The sequence below is a fragment of the Pituophis catenifer genome, unplaced genomic scaffold, assembly GCF_029215685.1.
Source record: "Pituophis catenifer annectens isolate HBS135680 unplaced genomic scaffold, rPitCat1.0.hap2 SCAF_1, whole genome shotgun sequence".
Taxonomy (NCBI): Eukaryota; Metazoa; Chordata; class Lepidosauria; order Squamata; family Colubridae; genus Pituophis; species Pituophis catenifer.
This window is the reverse complement of record NW_027256881.1, coordinates 248,948,145-248,968,190: the sequence shown is the minus strand read 5'-3', so window position 1 is coordinate 248,968,190 and position 20,046 is coordinate 248,948,145. Positions and strand designations below refer to the sequence as shown.

General features: G+C 42.7%; 1 protein-coding gene across 5 annotated transcripts in view; it reads left to right on the top strand.

The window, feature by feature from the left end:
* The window catches only part of OSBPL5 (oxysterol binding protein like 5), a 126,331-nt gene that overhangs the window by 20,950 nt on the left and 85,335 nt on the right, over positions 1 to 20,046 (top strand). Inside the window, exon 2 of one of the 5 annotated variants that reach the window (XM_070933392.1) lies at positions 19,776 to 19,901. The exons of 3 other annotated variants lie outside the window; for them this stretch is intronic. The gene's annotated coding sequence lies outside the window, so the exon portion shown is untranslated. Of the gene's footprint in view, positions 1 to 19,753; positions 19,902 to 20,046 lie in introns of all 5 variants that reach the window. One more of the 5 variants, XM_070933384.1, reaches the window with a different exon arrangement.

Sequence of the window (20,046 nt, the reverse complement as noted above, 5' to 3'; positions counted from 1 at the left end):
CAATCTATCGGCACTGGACCGTCGCCTTTATAATTTGAGCACAGATTTCGACAAGCTGCTCCAGGTTCCCACCATGGATTCTCCAGTGGTGGCCCTATCAGCTCCCCCTGTTCTGACAGGGCCTCCGGAGGAAATCCTCCATCCAGAGGACAGGAGAGTGGAGCAGGCACTGGTTAAAGTGCACCAATCGGTGGCCTGGGCCATTAAGGCATCTTCGGCCGCTTCCTTTTTTAACAGGGCTTCCCTGTTATGGCTGAAGCAATTGTAGGACCGCCTTCCCCCCTCAGACACCAGGTCGCAACAAGACCTAAATAAAATTGTTGCGGCTCTTGAGTTCTCTGTGGATGCAACCCTCAATGCTTCCCGGTTTGTCGGCGGTTTATCAACTATCTTGTCCCACTGGTTACTTTGGCTGCGCCACTGGCATGCTGATGCCAAAAGTAAATGCTGCCTGGCGTCAGCCCCTTATTCGGGTACCACGCTTTTTGGTTCCTCCCTGAATCCCCTGCTAGTGGAGTCCAGGGACAAACGCAAGGTTTTACCGAATGTTTCCCCAGGTCTGATTCCAGACCTCGCCCCTATTTTCGCCCCTTTCGGGGATCTGACACTGGCTTTATGCCACAGAGGCCTCAGCAGCCTTTTCTCCCCAGACAGGGTAGAGCTCAGGACAGGCAAGAAAACCTTGGCCAGAGGGGCCCTCCAAGTGGCCCTTTTGGGGCGGGAGGGGTCGCCCCTTCAGACGCTCGTCCATCCCTCCCATTGTTGGCAGACTGGCACTTTTCGCCAGCCAATGGGAGGTCACCACCTGTTCTGCCCCAGCTATGGATCTGTTGTGGCCTGTCAGCGGACTTTGCAGATTGTAGCTGATTCCGACAATGAGGAGGCTGGTGTGCTGCGCCAGCAGCCTGTGCAGCTGGCACTCGAGTCGGACAGTGAGGAGGCTGGGGAAGATGTGCCAGAGGCAGAGATTCAGCCAGGGCCTTCAGAACCTCCAGAAGTTCCTTTAAGTGAAGAGGACGAAGAGGAGGAGCCTCTTCTCAATGCACGGGCGCGCAGAGCTGCCAAAAGGCAGGAGTGGCTCCTCAGGAGGAGGTTTCGAGAATAAGGCTTGGGGCTAATTGGCCACTCCCTTAGCCTATTTAAGGAGGAACGCCGATTGCAGCAAGCTCTAGGGAACAACTTTAGTTCACTCTCCTTCGTGTCTGGATTCTCTGCAAAATTGCTTCTGGGCTTTCTGCCAACCCTAGTAAGACTGTGATTACCTTATCTTAGAATTCTTGTAGACTGTTAAGACAGTTTATTAACACCCTTTGGTTGAAAAAGACTGAGTTATTTGAGTAAAATAAGCTTTGTATAGATTTTGTGTGTGCTGTATTCTTTGGGGTCCGTAGCTGGGGCAGAACAGGATCCCAAAGAACGCAGCACACACACAGTCCGTTCAAACCTTAGTTTACTAAATAAACCAGTCTTTTACAACATTGGCTGTTAATTAACTGCATTAACAGCTGCCAAGAATTCAAAGAATAATAACTGAAAGCTTACTATGGTTGGCAGAATGCCCAGAAGCAATTTGTAGGAAGCTGATAAAATAAGCAAGACAAGACATAAAGGTATGTGAATGAAGTTGTTCCCTGCAAATTGCTTCAGTTGGCGTTCCTCCTTAAATAGGCTAAGGGACTGGCCAATTAGCCCCAAGCCTTACTCTCGAGGAGGCCTCCTCCTGAGGAGCCACTCCTGCCTTTTGGCAGCTCTGCACGCCCATGCATCGAGAAGAGGCTCCTCCTCTTCATCCTCTTCATTTAAGGGAGCTTCTGGAGGTTCTGAAGGCCCTGGATGAATCCCCGCCTCTGGCACCACATCTTCTCCTGCCTCCTCATTGTCTGACTCGAGTGCCAGCTGCCCAGGCTGCTGGAGCAGCACCACACCAGCCTCCTCGCTGTCTGAATCAGCTACTAGCTGCACAGGCCGCTGATGGGCCACAACACCACCACGGACGCCTGGGTCCAGGAGACAGTCAGGGAAGGGGTCTCCCTGGAGTTCCGCTCCACCCCTCTGAGTCTTTTCATCCATTCTCTTTCTCGCGTCTGGGTGAGGCAGCTCCTGGTGGAATCAGCTATACAGCATCTGGTAACATTCAGGCTGTGCAGCTGGTCCCACGGGAGCAGCATAGACAGGGGTTCTACTCCTGTTTGTTTCTCATTCACAAAGCCTCGGGAGGCTGGAGGGCAATTTTAGACCTAAAATCCTTGAACCGCCATATTCTTTACTGGCAGTTCAAGATGCAATCGCTCCAGACCATCTTGGAGAGCGTCAGGGAGGGGGATTACCTCACGTCAGTAGACCTGATGGAGGCTTATCTCCATGTTCCGGTCCATCCTGCCCACAGAAAGTTCCTCCGTTTCTGCCATGCGGGGCTCGTGGTGGCTCAGTTCGGGTTGACCTCTGCGTCTTCTATTCAGACAGGGCCGTTCTGCAACTGGACCCTACCTTCATTCCGAAGGTTAACACCACGTTCCACAGGACTCATGAGTTGGTCCTCCCCAACTTCTGCCCAGAGCCGGTACACTAGTTGGAACATTTGTGGCATACTTTGGACATCTGGAGGGCCCTCCGTATTTACATTAAACGGACCTCCTCCATTCGGAGGACGGAGGCGCTCTTCATATCCTTCCAGCCTGCCACCATGAGTCATAAGATTTCTTCCTCTACTCTCGGTCTCTGGATCCGCTCTTGTATCGCTAAAGCCTACGAGGCCCAGGCGCCTCTGTGTATCACCGCCCATTCCACTCGGAGCGCGGCCACCTTGGCGGCTTGGGCTACCCAGGCCCCCTTGGAGGAGATTAGTCAAGCGGCCACCTGGATTTCACCTTCCCCTTTGTCCGCTATTATAAATTGGATGTCTATGCATCAGCGGATGCTGCCTTCAGGTGCAGGGTGCTCCAGAGGGTTCACGCTGGCCAGGATACATCGGCCCAGTAGGCTCCCTCCCTGACAGACATCTGCTTTGGTATGTCCCATGCCTGGCTGCTGGTCCCACTGTTCAGGAGAATGGGCATTGGTTCTACCTGGATGCCCTTTCTCTGCATGGTAGGACCGGTAGCCAGCCCCACCCTTGGCCTTCTGGGCACGTTGGGCGGGGGCTCACGGGGACGACCTCTCATTCTGGTGTGAGGGGCGTACCTTTGTCTTTGCAGCTTTGCACGTCGGTCTGCCGCATCATCTTCGTCGGAAAGCTGGAAGCAACAGGAAGAGGAGGTGCTTGTCAACTTGCAGACTCAGTCCCATTGGCTATCAGACAGAGTAAACCCATGCCTGGCTGCCGGTCCCACCATGCAGAGAAAGGGCATCCAGGTAGGACCAATGCCCATTCTGTGGGTTTTTCATTGTGCTAATCAATGTTTCTCAACCTTGGAGGTCCGCATAACTTAAAGTTGCCCAGGTTGAGAAATACTGGTGTACATTACAGTTAGCAGTTGAGAGAGGAGGATTTAATATTTTACTTCTAGGTTTATCACCAAACATTTATCCTAGCCTTGATTACTGCCTAGAGTAAGGAGTTTCAGAATTCATATGCTTTGAGGAATCAGTGAGTTATTATCTGGCACCTTTGCAAATAGTGGGCTCTAGGGTGGATAAAAATTGATTTTTTTAAAAAAATCCCATTTTTAATTAAATCGGATTTTTTTTTATTTTTATCAAATTTATTTTAATAAAATGCTTTTGGACTAAAAATCTATCTAAATATAGTTTTCTATTTAAGATACATTAATAATTTAATTTATTCAGCATGAAATGGAGTTTAGTTATGTAGCATAAGACTGTATATTCTGCAATATTGGGACTGTTGTTAAGTCAATAGCGGGTCAGGAGCTGCTGCGGGACAGAGATGACAGTTGCTCTTTAAAAATTATGATTTAAATTGAATTGATTTAAATCAAATCTAGCCTGGTGGGCTCCTCATTTGTGTGTTTCTATTATTGTTGAGTTTATATTCCAAACATGCATACATACATGGCCACACACACATATAAAGGAAAAAAAATTCTGAGTATGGATGGAATACTTCATACATATATGGCTACTAAACGTGGGGCCAGGACTTAAGTTAGAACTGTTCCTCCTACTGAAAATATCATCAGAATATTCTGATCTTGTGTACAGATTGAGAGTGGAAGATACTGTATGTGGAATATATACACATGCAGAGACTGTGGGATATATACACATGCAGAGGGAGGGAGGGAGAAAGAAGGGTAATTATAGGGTGGCATGGATGTTGGCAAATTGGAGAATTCCTATGTACAATAAGTATATCAGTCAATCATTTGTAAGTAATTACAAAGTCAGTTTTCAGAAACTGGAATAAGTACCTGCACACACAATTCACTTGTGAGCAAATTTGGCTTATCTCAGAGGTGCATAGGATCTGAGCCCAACATTAACTTTTGCTGAGTCCACTTCAACTAAAGAGATGAAGTTATTGGCAAGAAGGAATGAAGTTTGGGAAGGTGAGCTTTAAATGGGTGGAGTGATGATGTAACATGGGTAGAGCCATGTCATGCATTGAGAACATGACAGGATTTATTGTTGTCTTTCTGGGTTTGGTGGAGAGAGGTTTAATGACTTTTAACTCTGTTCAGCCTATTGTGCAGGGATGCATTCCAGATTTTGTGCTTCCTGCCCCAGAAGGATGAGAAATTGGAATACAGATAACCCTCGACTTATGACCACAATTGAGCCCAAAATTTCTGTTGCTAAACGAGATAGTTGTTAAGTTAATTTTGCTCCATTTTACAACATGTCTTGCCACAGTTGTTAGATGAATCCCTGCAGTTAAGTTAATAACACTGTTGTTAAGTGAATCTAGCTTCCCCATTGACTTTGCTTGTCAGAAGGCTGCCAAAGGTGACCCCAGGACACTACAACTGTCATAAATATGAACCCATTGCCAAGCATCCAAATTTTGATCACATGACCATGGGGATGCTGCAATGGTCATAAGTGAAAAATGGTCATAAGTCACTTTTTTCAATGCTGTTGTAAGTTTGAATGGTCACAAAATGAACTGTTGTAAGTCAAGGACTACCTGTAGTTGTGGCTAACAGGTTGTCCATTTATAACATAGGAATAGAGGGAGGATTTGTCTAAGAAATGACATGTTAACAAAATCCCATATAAAATAGGGTAGATAGAACTACCATACCTAAATCCACAATGTTTGGTATGCTTAGCCATTAAAAATGATTTTTAATGCAGTTTTGCATCTGTTGCTTCCCTGAAAATTAGGGATAACACTGATCTTTCCATTGAATTTTGTACAAACACACACACAAACACACCAAATTTTCCTCTGTTAGTATGCAGAACATCTCGATTCTTTAAAAGTTGTTAAACTTCCCTCATAGTGTTTAAGAACATTTTATCTATAGATCCAACATTCTTTTAAGTGAAATGATCCTTTATTTACCCTTTATTATGACTCTTATGCCTCTAAGTGACTTACAAGGAAAATACCCCAAACAAAGTATGTATCACAGTTGTGTATTATTCTCATATAAAAAATATATCATATTTTTGGGACTAGTAAGACGCACCGGTTAATAAGATGCACCAAGATTTCGAAGAGGTAAGCAAGAAAAAAAAAGTTTTTCCCCTTTCTGGCCCCCAGGATACTCTGCAGGCCTTCCAAAGCCTCTGTGCGTCCCGTTTTTGTGAAAAACGGGTCCATTTTTTGCCCATTTTTTGCAAAAATGGCATTTTTACCCTCCCCAGCCCACAGGAGCACTCTGTAAGCCCCCCAAAGCTTCTGCGCATCCTGTTTTTGTGAAAAATGAGCCCGTTTTTCGCAAAAACGGGACACGCAGGGTGAGGCTTCAGGAGGCCAAAAATGGCTGTATTCTGTGTATAAGACGCACCAACATTTCCACCCTCTTTTACAGGGGGAAAAGTGCATCTTACACTCAAAAGTACAGTAGATAATAGTTTACCTATAGGTAACTATAGGTAATAGTTTACCTTCTCCGTCATTCTTCCCAGGGTATCAAACTACTACTCCGAAAAAGTCAGGTCCTTAAAAGCATCCTTAAGAGGATGCAAATTATAATTCTGGTGGTAGGGTATTCCCCAGAGAAGAGCTATTACAGAAATTGGTAACATTTGAGTCCTTTCTGTGAAGAAGTATAGATGTGACTTTGGGAATGAGAAAGAAATGAGTTAACCATCAAGGGGAACTTTTTAGAAAAGATTACTTGGTTCTGGCAAAGAGGAGAAAGTTCTTTCTAAGGAAGAAACTCAACATAACCCGACCTTGATTTGTCTGGTATAAGATAGGACAGGGAAGAGCTCTGATAGGTCGTCAAGATTTCATTATTTTGTCTTGTACCAATTAACTGTATTCCTGGATCCTTTGTCATACCTGTTCCTTGACCTTGTCTGTTTCTTGAAAGTCTTTTTAAGTAGCTTTTTACCAATGTCCTGGCTTTAGAAGAAGGAGACGACAGAGAACAAAGTGGCTGGATGGAGTCACTGAAGCAGTCGGCATGAGCTTAAATGGACTCCAGAGGATGGTAGAGGACAGGAAGGCCTGAAGGAACATTGTCCATGGGGTCGCAATGGGTCGGACACGATTTCGCAACTAACAACAATATGCCATAGCATGGAAGGAAAGAGCAAAGTCTATCATTGAGCTGCCACTGGTTCTTCCATTATCATCCATATTTTGTAGGGGATCACTGTAGAAAAAAAGCTGATTCCATGTGTCTAGAATTTGTTGTAAACTAGGACGTTGGAGCCTTCTCTCTAGCATTCCTAGATGCAGATGGGCTCTATGCAGAATTTCTTTGATCAGTAAATACAGATAGAATCCTTCCAGGGGTGGTATTCACTTACCTTCTCTACCAGTTTGCATCTTCCGCACATGCGCAAGCCTCAAAAATGTCAAAAAATGGGACAGCATGACGTCCACGCGGGTGGGCGGGGCATCCCGCAGTCGCCCCTACCAGTTCGCGCGAACCAGATAGAACCGGCTGAATACAGTCTCTGGATCCTTCCTTTCACATGATGCCAATATTGTATTCCATGCATTTTTATTACAAAGACTTTTAACTTCAGATAGTCATACTTGGAATTCTCATACTGTTTGGGAATAGCCCATTGCTTTGCTATTTTCTTCCATCTTTAAGCCACAAAGAGTGGATGAATGTTGTTTGAATATAACGTTAAAGTCAACTAGAGCACTTTTCTCTAGCTTGACGACCTTGTCTTCTTGATTTAGCATCTGTGGCAGTGAGTGAACAAACTGGGCAACCAGTAGACATTTCAGAAAAAAATCAACAATTTTAAGATGCCTTATGCATATCTATTAATATATATGGTAAATTTTTGAGAATGTCAATTCACCAATTTTTTTTTAGAAAGGGCAGGACAAATTGAAAGAGCCTATCCCTTCAGACAAGATGGCCTTTGTGTTTTAATGAGCAAAAAAGCATTGTGAAAATGTCAAATACTTTATAAATACCAGACCGTGGTTTTTTTCTTTGCTTTGTGGGTAGAATTCTGTGAGGAAAAACTACTTAGAAAAACTTTGAACAAACTATAATATTATTTCTCTTAACATTCTGTTCTCAGAACTGGTTGAATTTCACAGAGGTCTGAATGAGTGTTTCCTGTCTTTTCTGGACTGTATTACAAATTATCACCTTCTGAATTTTTCCTCAATTTTAGAATATGCTGGTCAGCAATCTCATGGAATTTTGGAACACTCCATAACTGTCAGTCCCACAGATACAATACTATGTTTAGAGATTTTGGATGAAAAACCACACATTTTTGTATTATGTGGGTAAGAACTGTCTGCACAAAAGACAATTGTCTGTCACTTTGAAATGTCAGGCATACTATGACTAAAATAGGCTTTTTGTCATCTTTTTGATAAATACTGCAAACGCTTTTGTTTTTACAGTGTAATTCATTGTGCATGGTGCCACAGAGAGTTGGCTAACCAGAGAACAAAGTGGTTCATGTTGAAGGGATGGATGAAAGCTGATTCTTCTCCTGCTCTGAACAAAGAAAGCTTTAAGAATACTGGAGAAGCTGCTGTGCAATCTGGTTCTCACACAGTTTAAAAGATACTCTAGAGCAGGGGTGTCAAACTCAAGGCCCACGGGCTGGGTCCAGCCCACAGGGTGCTTAGATCTGGCCCATGGGGCTGCCCTGGAAACAGTGAAGGACCGGCCCGTGGTGCCTCTGCCAGCAAAAACGGAGGTTGGGAGGGCAGCGTGCGGCCCTGCCGAGCTTCGTTTTCACTGGCAGACGGTTGCAGGAGGCTGTCACAGCCAGAAACTGAGTTCAGAAACCCGTTTTCGCTGGCACAGTGCTCGAGCCACCACAACACGACTGACATCAAGTTTGCCACCCCCACCCCAGCCCCCCGAGGTCAAACACAACCCTGATGCAGCCCTCAATGAAATCGAGTTTGACACCCATGCTCTAGAGGACCTTGCAGATGGTAGCATTAACCAGCTTCAGCTGATCTTACACAAAACTGATTGGGATTGGACTTGGTTAGTACTTACATGGAAGGCTATCACAAAATCTATAGAACAGTCTGGAAAAAAATGCATTTTAGAAGAATGTAATGACAAATTGCTTCCATATTGTTGCTAAGAAAGCAACATGGATGAGCCATGTGATCACCAGAAGCTGAGGGTGGCATTGTTTTTTATATCGCCACCAATGTGTTTTGGTATCTTTCAGTTTGAATTAAATGGATCTATTCATTTACCAGAAGAACTATCATACAATATGTTAAATATGTTGGATGTAGAGGGACAGCAGAATTACGTTTTGCATCTCTGTGTGAATTGTTCTTCCTAGACTTGCCCTCTTCCTATTAAGATATATGCCCAGGGCATTAATTGCAAAATTAGAATTTAAATACCATGATAGCAAGCAATTTTGTTCTTAGTCTTGTATGAAAAGCCAGACTCTGGTGGTATAAATGAAGAATGATTCTTTATTAAATATTTGAAAACCCAGAAAAGGTTCTGATAAACTTTGATACCAAAGAGCTTGATTCACTTATGTCCTCAGCAATCCATTTTTAATTTATATACCATAGACTCTTAGTTGTTAATCATATATTAAGGTTACAAAATGTAAATGGAATTTGCAGTTCCATTCTTCGTGCCTTGCGTTATCATGCTGAATGGTGTGTGTGTGTGTGTGTGTGTGTGTGTGTGATGTAGCAAGTGTCTGCAATGAACACAATTCATTATTTTCTCGGCTGGATTACTGCAATGCCCTCTACATGGGGCTGCCCTTGGGGTGCACCCAGAGACTTCAACTGGTCCAGAATGCGGCCGCGTGGATTGTTACGGGAGCCTCCCGTTACTCCCATGTAACACCTCTCCTACGCGAGCTGCACTGGTTACCGGTGGCCCTTCGGATCCGCTTCAAGGTGCTGGTCTTGACCTATAAAGCCCTACGGTACTTGCAGGACCACCTTCTACCGGCCTCCCACCGCCCAGTGCGGTCACATAGGACTGCCCTCCTCCGGGTGCCATCGGTCAGACAATGTCGGCTGGTGGCCCCCAGGATGAGGGCGTTCTTGGTGGCCGCACTGACCCTCTGGAATGAATTAACCCACCGGGCTTCGGACGGCCCCCGCCCTCCGCGCTTTCTGTGCTGAACTGAAGACATGGCTTTTTCAGCAAATTCCCTGATCTGTTATGAGATTTTAGTTGTTGGGGTTTTTACATTTGGATGTTTTTAGTTCTGTTTATTGTTACATGTTTTTTATACTGTGAGCCGCCCCGAGTCCTACGGGAGAAGGGCGGCATAGAAATCTAAGAAAATAAATAAATAAATAAATTATTTTTAGTATGACACTTTTTTTTTTACAGAGATACGTAAATTAGGATCTGATGTAGGCTATAACATTTGAACAATGAAAAGGGAAAATAAGAGTTGATGTATCTTAAGCAGGTGGTTGGTGTGAGGATGAAGCGAAAATGTTTTATGTATGCTGAAGCTCTCCATTTTAAAAGCAGGTTCTTGGAAATGAGGTTAAAAAATAATAATCCAGGTTTCTAAAAACAGCAAATGTAGCTTCTCAAGCATAATCTATTTGTAATTGATACTTTGACCCTTGAGGATCAAGGCTCTGTCAGCATAAAATAAAATCAAGAACATTTCATGCTGCGTGATTGTAAGAAGCTCTTTATTATTGTTTACAACAGCATTCTTTTCCTTTTTTTAACCAGTACATATTAATGGTTGACCCAAAACGATGCTCAATTTAATTAGGAATTGGCACAGCAGATCTCAACAAGCGTGACCCCTATATAAAAATATATTTTGCATACCTTCCTAGTTCACTGTAGTCATAAAATACAAAATTGTCTGGGGAATGGAACACCTGGGAAATCTTAATATGAATTTGAGGCCTGAAACTTACATCATCTGCAAAGCCAAATTATGCACCTCCTGCGTGAGCTGCACTGGCTCCCAGTGGTCTTCCAGGTGCGATTCAAGGTGTTGGTTACCACCTTCAAACGCTCCATGGCTTAGGGCCGGGGTACTTACGGGACCGCCTTCTGCCACCAATTGCCTCCCACCGGCCGGTTCGCTCCCACAGAGAGGGTCTCCTCAGGGTGCCATCAGCCAAGTTATGTCGGCTGGCGACACCCAGGGGGAGGGCCTTCTCTGTGGGAGCCCCTGCCCTGTGGAATGAACTGCCCCCGGAAATGCGTAAGATCTCCAACCTCCGTGTATTTTGCTGTGCCCTCAAGACCCTGTTGTTCCGCCAGGCCGGGCTATCAATGTAATGATTTTTAAATTGGGTGTTTTAAATTTTGAGGTCTTAAATTTGAGCTGAAATTATTTAATAATTTTAATTATTTTTAACTGATGTCTGTCTTTGTGCTTTTAATAGGCTGTACAGTGCCCTGAGTCCTTCAGGAGAAGGGCGGTATAGAAATAAAATAAATAAATAAATAAATTTATTTATTTATTTATTTATTTATTTATTTATTTATTTATTTATTTATTTATTTATTTATGTTGTGCAATAAAATGCATTACCCTATGGTAAGAAACTAAATTACAAGGTACATTTATCTGCTTGCTTGCTTTAACAGAGCCGAGGTGGCGCAGTGGTTAGGGTGCAGTACTGCAGCTACTTCAGCTGACTGCTAGTTCAGCAGATCAGCGGATCAAATCTCACCAGCTCAAGGTTGACTCAGCCTTCCATCCTTCCGAGGTGGGTAAAATGAGGACCCAGATTATTGGGGGCAATATGATATTTAGTATACTGTCTTTGGTGTAAGCCGCCCAGAGTCCTCAGAGAGTCGGCGGCATAGAAATATTATTATTATTATTATTATTATTATTATTATTATTATTATTATTATTATTATTATTATTATTATTATTATTATAACGTTTCTGGCAGCTGAAAAGGCATCAGATGTTTCTTTTATGTTATATTCAGTACTTTTATCAAGGAAAGCAACTAGGGTGGGGCCTATAGATTTGATTACTAAGTAATGACAACAAAAATGTGCTTTTATTTCTATAGCAATATAAAGTTATTATCAATGAAATATTTTAAAAAATAAAAACAAAGCCAACATTTTATAACTAGACAAAATTAATGGAGTAGTGGGAAGATACAAGACTTTCCTCTTCCAAAAAGTGAGTCCAGCTAGTTCTCGACTTATGACCATAATTGAGCCCAAAATTTATGTGGCTAAAGGAGCCATTTGATAAGTGAGTTTTTCTCCATTTTACAACCAACCTTGCCACAGTTAAATGAACCATTGCAGTTGTTAATAACATGGTTATTAAGTGAACCTGGCTTCCCCATTGACTTTGCTTGTCAAAAGGTCGCAAAAGGTGATAATATGACCCTGGGACACAGCAACTGTCAAAAATATGAACCAGTTGCCTAGCATCCAAATTTTGATCACATGATCATTGGGGTTTCTGCAGTAGTCGTAAGTGTGAAAAACTCATAAGTCACTTTTTTCAATGTTGTAACTTTGAACGGTCACTAAGTGAATTGTTGTAAGTTGAGGGCTACCTGTATTTCTTGTCCTACTCTTATTATACCTTCCCATTAGGAGAGATAAGATATCTAATTCGTTGGAGGCTTCACCATAGAAACCTTGCTATCAGGAGTGGGCAGAAACTAATTTAGGATCCTCTGGTACATTTTCAGCAGATTAGTAGGAAACTGAAACTGAACAACCTTAACAGCAGGAAACATTCTTTCTGCCTCTTAGGTTGCTGAAAAGGAGTAGTTGTAGGATTATGAGAGGATTTAAGGAAATAACATCAAAACCCTGGATAGATGTCTTGCAAAGTGAGTCAAAAGCTCTCCTTTATACTTCATTTGTACAAAATTTTATTTCACATGATTTCAAGGTTCAAAATAATGAAGTCATGTCATTTAAGATGTAACAAGAGTTTTTATTTTTCCTTTTCTGTTCCGATTTTCACAGCAGTATTGTGCTTATGGCAGACGTTTCCACATTTGGTATCCTTTTGATGTGTGGGGACTGCAGCTCCAATAATTTCCCATTAGAATGAAGGTTGGGAACTATGGGAAATATAGTTCTTGCATAGCAGTTGTTTCAAAAGAGATCCCCTATCAAAAGGTTTTGCTTAAATCTACTAATTGGCTACTATGTAAATTATTGTCTGGGCCATTTCAAATGAAGACTTGGGGAGGGTTATTTTATGGCAGGGGTGTCAAATTCAAGGCCTGGGGGCCGGATCCAGCCCACGGGGTGTTTAGATCTGACCTTCAGGGCTGCCCTGGAAACAGCAAAGGACTGGCCCACAATGTCTCTTCTAGTGAAAATGGAGCTTGAGAGGGCTGCGTGCAGCCGTCCCGAGCTCCGTTTTCACTAGCAGAGGGTTGCAGGAGGCCATTGCAACTGGAAACCGAGTTCATGAGGGCCATGGGCGGCACTCCCAAGCTCCGTTTTTGCTGGCAGAGGGTTGCAGGAGGCCATTACAGCCAAAAACGGAGCTTGGGAGCCTCTTTTCACTGGCAGAGAGTTTGAACCACCACAGGCACCTCGACAGGAGTGACATCGAGCTGGCCACGCCCACCCTGTGTCAGGGTTCCCACCAATGAAGACTCCAAGACCAACAGTTCCTCAAAGTTCCATTTTATTAGATATGTCATATTGGCACATCTGGGAAAACCCGAATCTGAAAGCTCCCGGGTTTTCCACACCCAAAGGAAAGTCGAAGTCCCTTCCCCTGCACCCACACGTCCATCACATGGTCCAATCAATCCACCATCCCAACTGGAGATGCCTCCCAATCACGCCATTCCAGGTGCAGGCTGAACGTCCTTGACTCAGAGAAAAGAATGTTATGGCTAAATATTTCTACCAACTCCATGCAAACCTCCTCCCAGTTTCCCACAGACTGTATATGGCAGTCCTGAAAATCCAAAAGAAAAGATGGCCTCCAGGGCTGACACCCTGGCCACACCCATCTTGGCCCCCCAAGGTCAAACACAACTCTGGTGCGGTCCTCAATGAAATTGAGTTTGACACCCCTGTTCTATGAGTTGGGACTTAGTCTTCCTCCAGTGAGCTGTTTTACAGAATAAGAATCATCCATCTGCAACACTGCTATGATAAAATACTTTCCAAAGTAACAGCTACTTTAAAAGCTATTTGGGTTATATGCCTTGAACCCAGGGGAGGATTTTATTTTGTGGTATGTAGAAGGTAACTAGAACAGGGTCACATACATGTATGTGGAGTTACAGTAAGGTAAAATATGAAAAAGGATGCTTGGAGCAATGATGAAATGAAAGAGACTATGGATGAGGAAAAAAATGTAAACGATAATTTAAAAATTACTGCTGCAAAAATACATGTTTTATAATGTGAATTGTGAGAAAAAGATAACTGAAAATGTAGTTAAATAGAGGGAACAATAGATATAATTAAATTTTGTCAAAAGAAGTGAAAATAATTGTAGTCTATTTCTGTTTAATTGATTATATGAAAGTGAGAATGAGTTTTAAAAAAGTTGCTTACAGCCAGACTGGGATAATCTAAACAGCATGTGGGGCAAAGTTTCTTGTTGAAAGAAACTGATTTTGAGCACCTGCATTAGTTACATAAATTCAGTTGCTAGGTGCTCAGGAATGTATCCAGTAACTGATATTAATGAGGGCAGACAAGTAGCAATGTCAGTTAACAACCAACATTCTTCAGGGTTTCTCTGAAATGTAATCTCCTTGTGTCAGTATATTTATACAGTATTCAAACTAACAAATACCCAATTGCTTGCATTCCAAAATTCTGGAATGAGTGAGTCTGCTGTCTGTCTGTCATCTCTCTCTCTCTCTCTCATCTGTCTCTGTCTCTGTCTCTGTCTCTGATCTCTCTCATTTTAGCCATTGTCTATCTACTGCAGGATGAAGGCCTTTTCCGGATGCTTCAACCAATACGGTCCTTTCTTTTGCTAATTGGGTTTGCAGTGCTTGCTGATGTCATCGATCTATCTTGTTTTAGGACTCTTAACATACACACATTCATTCATTCTGGGCAGCCAAATCTGTAATTTTGGCCATCACATATTGAAATTCAGTTTCATTGAACGGATGGGTAGCCATGTACATTTGATGGTATACTGTGATCATATCCCCCTGGAGAGTAGTGTAGAGAGTAGAGACCCTGAAATATACTCCTGAGACAGCAGGATGCTATATTGACATTAGACAGAATAGTTGATCTCTTCATTTAGGTAGGAATTATTTTGATTTAGTGTTTGCATAATTATTTTGATTTACTGTTTGGATAAGGTTTGCAGGAAATATACTTTCTGTGTGTCTGTTTCAAAAGCTACAGAATTTAAGTTCCAATATTTTGGGATCATATAAATGCTTTGATGGAAGACAAGTTACAGTAATGGGACTTGTCCCTCTGACCTCAGTTTTGTCTGGAGTCGAATCATTATCTTTTTCTCCTATTGCTTCTCACATTTTTCTTCCTTACCCCAATCTCATTCTAACAATGAAAAGAAAAGGCATAAATTATACTGCAAAAGATTTGGGCTGGGTTGGCTTTTCTTATTAAACTTCACTAAATATCAGTTTTCTTATATATGTATTGCCCTGGACATAGTTAACTGTTGAATGGTTCTCATTGTGGTTTTTATATTAGTTGTAGGGGGAAAGGGTAGGTACCATATTTTTCAGAGTATAAGACGCACCCTTTCCCCCAAAAAAGAGGCTGAAAATCTGGATGCGTCTTATACTCCAAATGTAGCCCTGCCCAGCCTCACAAACGGAGATTTCAGAGGCTGAAAGAAGCTTCAGAAAAAAAGCCTTAGAAACGAAGCTTCAGAAAAAAAGCCTCTGAAAAGCTGTTATCTGGGAGGAGTTCGATCCTGTGGCTCCCGAGGACATGGACAGGATCTTGGGATGGCTGAACGTGACCACATGTTTATTGGACCCGTGTCCCTTCTGGTTGGTGCTGGCTTCCCGGGAGGTTACACGAGGCTGGCTCCAGGGGATTATTAACGCTTCTTTGAGTGTGGGTGTCCTGCCGGCCACCTTGAAAGAGGCAGTGGTGAGGCCCCTCTTCAAGAAGCCCTCTCTGGATCCGGCTGTTTTGGCTAACTATCGTCCAGTCTTCAACCTTCGTTTTATTGCGAAGGTTGTTGAGAGTGTGGTGGCGCGGCAGCTTCCCCAGTATCTGGATGATAGCTGTCTATTTCGACCCGCTCCAGTCCAGTTTCAGGCCTGGGTACAGCACGGAAACGGCATTGGTCGCGTTGGTGGATGATCTCTGGAGGACTCGGGGTAGGGGTTATTCCTCTACCCTGGTCCTGTTAGATCTCTCAGCGGCTTTTGATACCATCAACCATGGTATCATGTTGCGCTGGTTGGAGGGGGTGGGGGGCACCGTTTTGCGGTGGTTCTCCTATCTCTCCGACCGGTCGCAATCTGTGTTGACGGGGCAGCGGTCGACACCGAGGCGCCTTGTTTGTGGGGTGCCACAAGGGTCGGTCCTCTCGCCCCTCCTGTTCAACATTTTTGTGAAGCCGCTGGGTGAGATCATCCGTGATTTTGGGGTGGAGTTCCATCAGTATGCTGATGACACTCAGCTGTACATCTCCACCCCAGACCATCCCAACGATGCCTTGGAAGTGATGTCCCAGTGCCTGGAGGCCGTGCGGGTCTGGATGGGGAGAAATAGGCTTCGACTCAACCCTTCCAAGACCAAGTGGCTGTGGCTGCCGGCGTCCCGGTATAGCCAGCTGGTGCCATCGCTGGTTATTGGGGGCGAATCACTGGCCCCCATGGAACGGGCTCGCAACTTGGGCGTCCTCCTGGACGCACGGTTGTCTTTAGAAGAGCATACGACGGCTGTGGTCAGGGGGGCTTTCTATCAGGTTCGCCTGATATGCCAGTTGTGCCCCTTTCTAGATCAGGACTCCTTACGCACGGTCACTCAAGCATTTGTCACTTCTCGTCTGGACTATTGTAACGCTCTCAAATGGGGTTCTCTTTGGGGTGCACCCGGAGGCACCAACTGGTGCAAAATGCGGTCGCGCGGGGAATTATAGGAGCGACGGGGTACTCCCATGTGACACCTCTCCTGCGCGAGCTGCATTGGCTTCCGGTGGACTTCTGGGTGCGCTTCAAGGTGTTGGTGACCACCTTTAAAGCGCTCCATGGCTTAGGGCCGGGGTACTTACGGGACCGCCTTCTGCCACCAATTGCCTCCCACCGGCCGGTTCGCTCCCACAGAGAGGGCCTCCTCAGGGTGCTGTCAGCCAGACAATGTCGGCTGGCGACCCCCAGGGAGAGAGCCTTCTCTGTGATGGCACCTACCCTCTGGAACGATCTATCCCCAGAGATACGAGTGATCCCATACCTCCGGACTTTTCGTCGGGCCCTAAAAACTTACTTTTTTCAGTTAGCCGGGCTGGCCTGATTCCATGTTGGTTTTAACATTTGATACTGATTTTTAATTGAAATGTTTTAAATTATGGGCCAAATTTCCTTTAATTATTTTTAAAATTATTTTAAGTTTTGTGCACAAATGTTTTTATTTTGGCTGTTCACCGCCCTGAGTCCGAAAGGAGAAGGGCGGTATACAAATCTAATAAAAGATAAAGATAAAAGATAAAGATATCTAAAATAATATGGCAAGCAACAAAAGAAGAATCAGTAAAGGTTCTAACCAAACTATACTAACAAATCTGAAGAATGACACAGTAACCAACAGATCAGAAGAGGTTAATCTATATACCAATACCAAAGAAAGGAGATTGTACAGAGTACAGATAGTCCTTCAGAATAAAAGCCTCTGAAAGAAGCTTCAGAAAAAAAGCTTCCAAACAGAGCTTCAGAAAAAAAGCCTTTTTCTGAAGCTCTGTTTCGGAGGCTTTCAGAGGCAGAAAAAAGCAAGGCACAGAGCTCACAACCAGCTGATTGGGGGTATTCTGGAGGCCGATCCACCCACCAATCAGCTTTTTTTTTATTTTCTTGCAACTGGCCACCTGTTTAATTTTCTGAGAAATAAACTGCTGTTCCTATTTTCTGCATTTTTTGCCTTTTTTTCTATGTCCCTTTTCGAGTTGCCTTGTACCACAGCCACCACTGCTGCTGTTTCTCAGGAGACAGGAGCATGGTCTCATAGGAAAAACACATTTAAAGGAAATAAGGAAGGTTGTCTAAAGGGCTGTGAGGTATTTCTTGGAGGAAATGAAGTGTGAAACCAGTTTGAAACTTTGGACTTTAAAAAAAAAAAGGCAGGAAACTGTGTTTTTGCATGCATGTGGCAGTATTCTCTTCTTTCTCGGAAGATTTATTGATGGTGTATGCTTCTTTACTTCGGTCTCCAGTTAAGTTTTATTGTTTCCTACAGAGCATCGAGCATAACTAAATTTAATTTAAAGTTGGGGAGATTTTATACCATTTTAAATCAAATTTGTATATTTATTTTCCAAGATAAAGCATGGAAAAGTACCAAACATCTTTAAATTCCAGAACAGAGATTGAAAATCTTTGCTCAATTCAGAATGGAACACAGAGTACTCTCTTTTTTTGTAAACAGCCCAGCATTTTACTGACTCATTTCTATTCCACAATACCAATTATCCTTTCAATCTTTATGTGAGTAACCTAGACACTGTGTAACATTTGAGCTGGGTCTATTATCTTTTCCAATATCCAGCACTTTAGTTCTGTGCTGAAAGAAAAACATCTATCCTGCGAATGATGCTTGAACTCACCGTGGGGCCTTTTAATATGAAGACTTCTTAAACAGCTTAAATGGCTGCCATTTAGGGAAGAATGATGGGTTCAGTGCCCAGATAAATCACAATTGGCAGTAATTTGAGCATAAGTTGTCTGCAATGTTTTCTGCATTGTGCAGAACCTGTGATTCTTACACCTGATTCTTGCTAGAACAGACTGTTCAAAAATAAACAATTAAACCTTACAATCACTAAGCGATGCAGACCTTTCTAATCCGATGCAGGTCTTTCTAAACCGGGAGATCATGAGTTCCAGTCCTACCTTAGGCACAAAGCCATCTGACTTAGGGCCAGTCACTTTCTCCCAGCTCTAAGAAAGGTCATTTCTGAAATTACTTCTGAAAAACCTTGCCAGGAAAACTGCAGCATCTTATCCAGACATTCTCTGAGAATTAGACACTCACTTTCATTTTTCTTGTGTGTGGTTTTTAAAATTTTTTTTATTGATGTACACTGCCTAAGGTCACAATTTATGAGTTGGGCAGAATGATAATTCTTTAAATCAAAATGAAATAAATTAAGATTGTCATTAACAACAATAAGAAAAACATAACTTGGAGCAAATCTTTTATGTATTTTAAGCAGATGCATCGTTCTTTTTGTCCTCAATTATGCAAATAGTTTTAGGGATTTTTAAAATTTATATATTAAGTTCAGGAAGATTTGAATACGTATTCAGTCTTCCTAAACATAATATGCAAATCAGAAATCATTAAACAATGGCAAAGTTGTAGCTTTAAAAAACACAGACTTTCTGTTTTTACATTCTCTGTTTTTTCTTCAGTGGTGCATATTGAGCAATAGAAGTGCCATATGCATCACTCAGATGTATTTGTGGTAACTCTTTTGTTCCTTATTAGCCAGAGGTTTTAGTTACGTATTTGTTTTCTATGCCAGTTTCCAGTAGCAGATTAAAAAAATGCCTCAAATTTTAATGAGTGGTTTACATTGTAATTGTTACTAGGCTGCATTGAGACTATCTAACCTCAAAGGCACTTAAATATAGAGATGAGGAAAGAATGGTGATCTTCCTTGTGCTGTCTAGTACCCAGAGTTATATTTTGGGACACAGACATAAGTGGAAGTAAGATAGGACCCTGTGTTTTTTTTAACTGAAATCTTGAAATGCATTCTCCAGGAACTGATGGGAAAAAAATCCTTTTCATTCTACTATGTATCATAGAGTGATTTGCCAGCAAATTGAGATCTAATTTCTGCTCAGTGCTTTTTCTCCCCTGCAGATTATTTAATTTCACAATTCTCTTCAAAGTTCTGATGAGTTAGTAGTTATTTATGAAACATGTTTGAAAGAGGTATGTTTTTTTCATAATTTGTATTAAAGATTTTATTATAGTAGTAAAAGAAATACAAACTAAAGTCAGAAAAAATAAAGAATAAAAAGTTTAAGGAAAGAAAAAGAAAGTAAAATAAGAAAACATATGTAAAGAAGTGAATTCCAAATTTCTCTATAGAATTTCTATAGAACCGGTAGTAAAACCTGGCGGGAGGCTCCGCCCACCGATCCCAACATCATCAAAACACTTCTGCGCTTGTGCAGAAGAGCGTGTGCGCTGCCCCTCTGCGAACCGGTAGTAAAGGTAAGTAGAACCCACCCACCCATGGATGAATAAATGATTAGCTACCTCACAAAACTTTAATGCATAAGTCATAGATACCAAATCATTGGATTGCATTTGTAATTGTATTTTCTCTTATCAACTCCGCTGTCATATAGATTTATAC